Here is a 9831-nt window from a genome sequence, read left to right as displayed (position 1 = left end):
GTCAGTGATTGCACTCGGATGTCATCCCTGTGATGTCAGTGATTGCACTCGGATGTCATCCCTGTGCTGTCAGTGATTGCACTCGGATGTCATCCCTGTGCTGTCAGTGATTGCACTCTGATGTCCTCCCTGTGCTGTCAGTGATTGCACTCTGATGTCCTCCCTGTGCTGTCAGTGATTGCACTCGGATGTCCTCCCTGTGCTGTCAGTGATTGCACTCTGATGTCATCCCTGTGCTGTCAGTGATTGCACTCGGATGTCATCCCTGTGCTGTCAGTGATTGCACTCTGATGTCCTCCCTGTGCTGTCAGTGATTGCACTCTGATGTCCTCCCTGTGCTGTCAGTGATTGCACTCGGATGTCATCCCTGTGATGTCAGTGATTGCACTCGGATGTCATCCCTGTGATGTCAGTGATTGCACTCGGATGTCATCCCTGTGCTGTCAGTGATTGCACTCTGATGTCCTCCCTGTGCTGTTAGAGATTGCACTCTGATGTCATCCCTGTGCTGTCAGTGATTGCACTCTGATGTCATCCCTGTGCTGTCAGTGATTGCACTCTGATGTCCTCCCTGTGCTGTTAGTGATTGCACTCTGATGTCCTCCCTGTGCTGTCAGTGATTGCACTCTGATGTCCTCCCTGTGCTGTCAGTGATTGCACTCTGATGTCCTCCCTTTGCTGTCAGTGATTGCACTCTGATGTCATCCCTGTGCTGTCAGTGATTGCACTCTGATGTCATCCCTGTGCTGTCAGTGACTGCACTCTGATGTCCTCCCTGTGCTGTCAGTGATTGCACTCTGATGTCCTCCCTGTGCTGTCAGTGATTGCACTCTGATGTCCTCCCTGTGCTGTCAGTGATTGCACTCGGATGTCCTCCCTGTGCTGTCAGTGATTGCACTCTGATGTCATCCCTGTGCTGTCAGTGACTGCATTATGATGTCATCCCTGTGCTGTCAGTGACTGCACTCTGATGTCAGCCCTGTGATGTCAGTGATTACACTCTGACGTCATCCCTGTGCTGTCAGTGTCTGCACTCTGATGTCATCCCTGTGCTGTCAGTGATTGCACTCTGATGTCATCCCTGTGCTGTCAGTGATTGCACTCTGATGTCATCCCTGTGCTGTCAGTGATTGCACTCTGATGTCATCCCTGTGCTGTCAGTGATTGCACTCTGATGTCATCTCTGTGCTGTCAGTGTCTGCACTCTGATGTCATCCCTGTGCTGTCAGTGACTGCACTCTGATGTCATCCCTGTGCTGTCAGTGACTGCACTCTGATGTCCTCCCTGTGCTGTCAGTGACTGCACTCTGATGTCATCCCTGTGCTGTCAGTGATTGCACTCTGATGTCATCCCTGTGCTGTCAGTGATTGCACTCTGATGTCATCCTGTGCTGTCAGTGATTGCACTCTGATGTCATCTCTGTGCTGTCAGTGATTGCACTCTGATGCCATCCCTGTGCTGTCAGTGATTGCACTCTGATGTCATCCCTGTGCTGTCAGTGATTGCACTCTGATGTCATCCCTGTGCTGTCAGTGATTGCACTCTGATGTCATCCCTGTGCTGTCAGTGTCTGCACTCTGATGTCATCCCTGTGCTGTCAGTGTCTGCACTCTGATGTCATCCCTGTGCTGTCAGTGACTGCACTCTGATGTCATCCCTGTGCTGTCAGTGATTGCACTCTGATGTCATCCCTGTGCTGTCAGTGATTGCACTCTGATGTCACCCCTGTGCTGTCAGTGATTGCACTCTGATGTCATCCCTGTGCTGTCAGTGATTGCACTCTGATGTCATCCCTGTGCTGTCAGTGATTGCACTCTGATGTCATCCCTGTGCTGTCAGTGACTGCACTCTGATGTCATCCCTGTGCTGTCAGTGATTGCACTCTGATGTCAGCCCTGTGCTGTCAGTGATTGCACTCTGATGTCAGCCCTGTGCTGTCAGTGATTGCACTCTGATGTCAGCCCTGTGCTGTCAGTGATTGCACTCTGATGTCAGCCCTGTGCTGTCAGTGATTGCACTCTGATATCATCCCTGTGCTATCAGTGACTGCAATCTGATGTCCTCCCTGTGCTGTCAGTGATTGCACTCTGATATCAGCCCTGTGCTGCCAGTGATTGCACTCTGATGTCATCCTGTATGGTCAGTGATAGCACTCTGATGTCATCCCTGTGCTGTCAGTGATTGCACTCTGATGTCATCCCTGTGCTGTCAGTGATTGCACTCTGATGTCCTCCCTGTGCTGTTAGTGATTGCACTCTGATGTCATCCCTGTGCTGTCAGTGATTGCACTCTGATGTCATCCCTGTGCTGTCAGTGATTACACTCTGATGTCCTCCCTGTGCTGTCAGTGATTGCACTCTGATATCAGCCCTGTGCTGCCAGTGATTGCACTCTGATGTCATCCCTGTGCTGTCAGTGATTGCACTCTGATGTCCTCCCTGTGCTGTTAGTGATTGCACTCTGATGTCCTCCCTGTGCTGTTAGTGATTGCACTCTGATATCAGCCCTGTGCTGCCAGTGATTGCACTCTGATGTCATCCCTGTGCTGTCAGTGATTACACTCTGATGTCCTCCCTGTGCTGTCAGTGATTGCACTCTGATATCAGCCCTGTGCTGTCAGTGATTGCACTCTGATGTCATCCCTGTGCTGTCAGTGATTGCACTCTGATGTCCTCCCTGTGCTGTTAGTGATTGCACTCTGATGTCCTCCCTGTGCTGTCAGTGATTGCACTCTGATGTCCTCCCTGTGCTGTCAGTGATTGCACTCTGATGTCCTCCCTTTGCTGTCAGTGATTGCACTCTGATGTCCTCCCTGTGCTGTCAGTGATTGCACTCTGATGTCCTCCCTGTGCTGTCAGTGATTGCACTCTGATGTCCTCCCTGTGCTGTCAGTGATTGCACTCTGATGTCATCCCTGTGCTGTCAGTGATTGCACTCTGATGTCATCCCTGTGCTGTCAGTGATTGCACTCTGATGTCATCCCTGTGCTGTTAGTGATTGCACTCTCATGTCCTCCCTGTGCTGTTAGTGATTGCACTCTCATGTCCTCCCTGTGCTGTTAGTGATTGCACTCTGATGTCCTCCCTGTGCTGTCAGTGATTGTACTCTGATGTCCTCCCTGTGCTGTCAGTGATTGCACTCTGATGTCCTTCCTGTGCTGTCAGTGATTGCACTCTGATGTCCTCCCTGTGCTGTCAGTGATTGCACTCTGATGTCATCCCTGTGCTGTCAGTGATTGCACTCTGATGTCATCCCTGTGCTGTCAGTGATTGCACTCGGATGTCATCCCTGTGCTGTCAGTGATTGCACTCGGATGTCATCCCTGTGCTGTCAGTGATTGCACTCTGATGTCCTCCCTGTGCTGTCAGTGATTGTACTCTGATGTCCTCCCTGTGCTGTCAGTGATTGCACTCGGATGTCCTCCCTGTGCTGTCAGTGATTGCACTCTGATGTCATCCCTGTGCTGTCAGTGATTGCACTCGGATGTCATCCCTGTGATGTCAGTGATTGCACTCGGATGTCATCCCTGTGCTGTCAGTGATTGCACTCGGATGTCATCCCTGTGCTGTCAGTGATTGCACTCTGATGTCCTCCCTGTGCTGTCAGTGATTGCACTCTGATGTCCTCCCTGTGCTGTCAGTGATTGCACTCGGATGTCCTCCCTGTGCTGTCAGTGATTGCACTCTGATGTCATCCCTGTGCTGTCAGTGATTGCACTCGGATGTCATCCCTGTGCTGTCAGTGATTGCACTCGGATGTCCTCCCTGTGCTGTCAGTGATTGCACTCTGTTGTCATCCCTGTGCTGTCAGTGATTGCACTCTGATGTCATCCCTGTGCTGTCAGTGATTGCACTCTGATGTCATCCCTGTGCTGTCAGTGATTGCACTCTGATGTCCTCCCTGTGCTGTTAGTGATTGCACTCTGATGTCCTCCCTGTGCTGTCAGTGATTGCACTCTGATGTCCTCCCTGTGCTGTCAGTGATTGCACTCTGATGTCCTCCCTTTGCTGTCAGTGATTGCACTCTGATGTCATCCCTGTGCTGTCAGTGATTGCACTCTGATGTCATCCCTGTGCTGTCAGTGACTGCACTCTGATGTCCTCCCTGTGCTGTCAGTGATTGCACTCTGATGTCCTCCCTGTGCTGTCAGTGATTGCACTCTGATGTCCTCCCTGTGCTGTCAGTGATTGCACTCGGATGTCCTCCCTGTGCTGTCAGTGATTGCACTCTGATGTCATCCCTGTGCTGTTGGTGATTTTCAGTGACTCAGACATTTATGGGTGATTTTGACCCATGATTTGGATCAAAAACGGACATGATTTCCACAGACACACGGTCCATGGAAAAATACGGATATGTGAAGAGCCTATAAGGGGCACTTGTTCTATCTGTAAAAAAAACAGAAATTGAACATGTACAGTATGTGAAAACAGACCATTTAAACGAGGTCTTAGCTGGCATTTCGCACATTTCTGTCACAGCGTTGCATATTATGGTATGCACTCTTTTATTGAAACCATGTCTCCTTATCAGCTAAGCTGCAGAAAGTGTCTAAAACACATAAATATGGTGCAAGTCATCAAAGAAAAATTTTCATACCAAATATACCAGAATGCATTTAGCTTGATAACTTTTACACTTTGTGTTCCTTAGTGCTTTAGTCCACCTGCAGGGTTTGTGACCAGTGAACTGTTTGTAGTCGCTCCCTGCTACAACTCTTTCCATGCTGTGCCCCAGTAGGTGCAGGAGGCTGGAGTCAGGATCTCACATGCATGATCCTGCAACAGCGCGACTGCTCATAAGATATTTTTCAGTACAGCTCAGAGAGACATAATGTGACAGCACATGTGACTGGTGCCTGCACAAACACACAGGCACGTCATTAATACAGTGAATAAAACGCATAAAGATAAATAAGTACCACCCAAAAACTATCTTAATAATATGAGGAGGGATGAGCGAGCACTGCGATGCTCAGGTGCTCAGTACTCGTAACTAGTGATGAGTGGGCACTACCATACTCGGGTGTTCGGTAAGAGTAACTAGTGATGAGCGGGCACTACCATGCTCGGGTGTTCGGTAAGAGTAACTAGTGATGAGCGGGCACTACCATGCTCGGGTGCTCAGTACTCGTAACTAGTGATGAGCGGACACTACCATGCTCAGGTGCTCAGTACTTGTAACTAGTGATGAGTGGGCACTACCATACTCGGGTGTTCGGTAAGAGTAACTAGTGATGAGCGGGCACTACCATGCTCGGGTGTTCGGTAAGAGTAACTAGTGATGAGCGGGCACTACCATGCTCGGGTGCTCAGTACTCGTAACTAGTGATGAGCGAGCACTACCATGCTCAGGTGCTCAGTACTCGTAACTAGTGATGAGTGGGCACTACCATACTCGGGTGTTCGGTAAGAGTAACTAGTGATGAGCGGGCACTACCATGCTCGGGTGTTCGGTAAGAGTAACTAGTGATGAGCGGGCACTACCATGCTCGGGTGCTCAGTACTCGTAACTAGTGATGAGCGAGCACTACCATGCTCAGGTGCTCAGTACTCGTAACTAGTGATGAGCGAGCACTACCATGCTCGGGTGCTCAGTACTCGTAACTAGTGATGAGCGAGCACTACCATGCTCAGGTGCTCAGTACTCGTAACTAGTGATGAGCGAGCACTACCATGCTCGGGTGCTCAGTACTCGTAACTAGTGATGAGCGGACACTACCATGCTCGGTACTGGTAACTAGTGATGAGCGGGCACTACCATGCTCGGGTGTTCGGTAAGAGTAACTAGTGATGTGCGGGCACTACCATGCTCGGGTGCTCAGTACTCGTAACTAGTGATGAGCGAGCACTACCATGCTCAGGTGCTCAGTACTCGTAACTAGTGATAAGTGGGCACTACCATACTCGGGTGTTCGGTAAGAGTAACTAGTGATGAGCGGGCACTACCATGCTCGGGTGTTCGGTAAGAGTAACTAGTGATGAGCGGGCACTACCATGCTCGGGTGCTCAGTACTCGTAACTAGTGATGAGCGAGCACTACCATGCTCAGGTGCTCAGTACTCGTATCTAGTGATGAGTGGGCACTACCATACTCGGGTGTTCGGTAAGAGTAACTAGTGATGAGTGGGCACTACCATACTCGGGTGTTCGGTAAGAGTAACTAGTGATGAGTGGGCACTACCATACTCGGGTGTTCGGTAAGAGTAACTAGTGATGAGCGAGCACTACCATGAACGGTACTCATAACTAGTGATGACTGAGCACTACCATGCTGAAGTCAGTTGCACGCTGTGATGGGTGTGACTCGACTAACCGAGTATAATGAAAGTGTTAGGGTGAACTCTTACAAAGTTCCACAAGTTGCCTACTGCCTGGTTGTAATTGCTGTGCATCGAGTGCATGCTTGAAAAATGAGATCAGACACACAGTTGGATGTTTATCTTTCCTCGACCAAGGTTGGCCCAGAAACTGCGAGATTAATTCAAGAACATGCCTTTATAAAAAGGGGGCATGGTCAGCCCCACAGTGGGCATACTTGACACATTTCCCACAATCCCATGTCAAGGGGTTAATTAAGTATTTAATCCAATGGCGCTCCTCAACAAAAGTAGCTAGGAAACTCAAGCATTTTTCCGGAAGATCTATGGGAAAAATTCTCGAGTTCCCCATTGATTTCCATTATTCTCAGGTAGTAGAGTCATGCCCATCTGAGCGTCCAACTATTCGTTATGGCTGACGAGCACCCGAACATAGTAGTGCTCACTCATCACTAAATATGACTATGTGGGTACTAAAATAGAGCTTCCCAACCATTTATAGTCCACAAATGACTTTCAATTACAACGTCCTTATTACTACTTGTGGAAAATTTAATCTGTAGCAGCAAACTCCTACGGAGCCCCATGTCGCTGGTCTTCAGTGACTCCTTCCACACATCTGTGCAAGTCACTCCAATGTGGGACCACAATGTACAGACGGGCCAAGTACCTCCAGACACAAGAGTAACAATCAGAGGAAAAGTATAATAGAAACACGGGCACCACTTCTGTATTTATCACTCTCCTGGTTTTGGCTACAAATACTGGGGTAAAAACTCACCAAATACTCAACGTGGGCACGTGGTCTTAAGGGGGCTTTACACGCTACGATATCGCTAATGCGAAGTCGTTGGGGTCACGGAATTGGTGACGCACATCCGGCCGCTGTAGCGATGCCGTTGCGTGTGACACCTATGAGCGATTTTGCATCGTCGCAAAAACGTACAAAATCACTCATCGGTGACATGGGGGTCCATTCTCAAATATCGTTACTGCAGCAGTAACGAGGTTGTTCCTCATTCCTGCGGCAGCACACATCGCTCCGTGTGACACCGCAGGAACGAGGAAGCTCTCCTTACCTGCCTCCCGGCCACAATGCGGAAGGAAGGAGGTGGGCGCGATGTTCATCCCGCTCATCTCCACCCCTCCGCTTCTATTGGGCGGCGGTTCAGTGACGCTGCTGTGATGTCGCTGTGACGCTGAACGAACCGCCCCCTTAGAAAGGAGGCGGTTAGCCGGTCACAGCGACGTCGCCTGGCAGGTAAGTACGTGTGACAGGTCTGGGCAATGTTGTGCGTCAAAGGCAGCGATTTGCCCGTGTCGCACGACAGATGGGGGCGGGTACCCACGCTAGCGATATCGATACTGATATCGCAGCGTGTAAAGCCCGCTTTAGGGGTACTTTGCACACTACGACATCGCAGGTGCGATGTAGGTGGGGTCAAATCGAAAGTGACGCACATCCGGCGTCGCTGTCGACATCGCAGTATGTGAATCCTTTTACATACGATTAACGAGCGCAAAAGCGTCGTTATCGTCTGATCTGTGTAGTGTCCGACATTTCCATAATTTTGCAGCAGCGACGGTACGATGTTGTTCCTCGTTCCTGCGGCAGCACACATCGCTGTGTGTGAAGCCACAGCAGCGAGGAACATCTCCTACCTGCTTCCCGGCTGCAATGCGGAAGGAAGGAGGTGGACAGGATGTTTACGTCCCGTTCATCTCCGCCCCGCCTCTGCTATTGGCCGCCTGCCGTGTGACGTCGCTGTGACGCCGCACGACCCGCCCCCTTAGGAAGGAGGTGGTTTGCCGGCCAGAGCGACGTCGCAGGGCAGGTAAGTGCATGTGAAGCTGCCGTAGCGATAATGTTCGCTGCGGCAGCAATCACAAGATATCGCTACTGCGACGGGGGCGGGGACTATCGCGCTCGGCATCGCAGCATCGGCTTGCGATGTCGTAGTGTGCAAAGTACCCCTTACAGTTCCTGCAAAATGGATGGGATTTATAGAAATCTCTGTTGACTGCGCTTCTTTTTTACTCAGTGTAAATTGACCTGTGGTATTTGTTTCAATTCTGCAAAATTTCAATTTCTTTTCCGGGTACCCTGTTTTATGTGCAGATTTGTCCTACAGACTTAGGTGGGCTTTGCACGTTGCGACATCGCAAGCCGATGCTGCGATGTCGCACGCGATAGTCCCAGCCCCCGTCGCAGCAGTGATATCTTGTGATTCCTGGTGTAGCGAACATTATCGCTACGCCAGCTTCACATGCACTCACCCGTCCTGCGACGTCGCTCTGGCCGGCGACCCGCCTCCTTCCTAAGGGGGCGGGTCGTACAACGTCACAGCGACGTCACACGGCAGGCGGCCAATCAAAGCGGAGCGGCGGAGATGAGCACGATGTAAACATCCCGCTCACCTCCTTCCTTCCGTATAGCCGTCGGCGGCAGGTAAGGTGATGTTCCTCGCTCCTGCGGCTTCATACACAGCGATGTGTGCTGCCGCAGGAACGAGGAACAACATCGTACCTGTCGCGGCAGCGTAATTATGAAAAAGTCGGAGCTTACACAGATGATACGATAACGACGCTTTTGCGCTCATTAATTGTATCATCTAGGATTTACACACTACGATGTCGAAAGTGACGCCGGATGTGCGTCACTTTCGATTTGACCCCACCGACATCGCACGTGCGATGTTGCAACGTGCAAAGCCGCCCTTAGATTAGATGCAGAAAATCCACAGGTACAAAATGCACAAGTAGCAAAAACACCTGTGATCTGCACATGATTATCAAAAAAAAGTTTTGTTGAAGTCAGCTATCAGGAGGTAACAAAAACAAAGCAGCTATATTTATATACCAACTTGACATACTAAAAAGAGACAAAACAATTGCAATCAAACTGCAATAAAAGAATGCAAGCAACCTAATTTACTTAAAGGGAACCACAAGCAGTTCTGGGTGCTTATTGCTAATCTCTGCCTAACCGTCCCTGTATACACTAGCATAGATAAAGGGATCTTTAGAAAAAGTGTTTCTAAATATCCTTTATGATATGCTGATGAGCGCAGGGACTAGTCCCAAAGGCGTTATATCCCCTGACTAGTCCGCCCTCTTAGCATGTTGGCACACCCACAGGGGCGTACTAACATGCTATTCAGTGCCCATTGCTAAGCGTCATCAGCAGTGACGCGCGTACCTGTGTCCATTGTCACTGCCTCAGACGCCGGGTTTAGGGTCAGAGAGCATGATCAGGTCACTGCACTTCCGTCAGGGTCCAGCTGCTGGGACACAACTGGCAAAACAGAGCAACTTTTCTCCCTGCTACAGAATAGCGCCGACCTCTGACCTATACATGATTCTGTATTGAGAGAAGCATTCAGGTACCACATAGGGATGCCTCGTGCACTTTGCCACTCCAGTCTAATGGAAATAATAATTCTCCTGTTCAGCCCATTGGAATCTGCCCCCCAGAATCAATAAGTTATTGTCTATAGCATGTAGAGGTGAT

Source organism: Anomaloglossus baeobatrachus, chromosome 9, assembly GCF_048569485.1.
Source record: "Anomaloglossus baeobatrachus isolate aAnoBae1 chromosome 9, aAnoBae1.hap1, whole genome shotgun sequence".
Classification (NCBI taxonomy): domain Eukaryota; kingdom Metazoa; phylum Chordata; class Amphibia; order Anura; family Aromobatidae; genus Anomaloglossus; species Anomaloglossus baeobatrachus.
Note: the sequence above shows the minus strand (reverse complement) of the source record.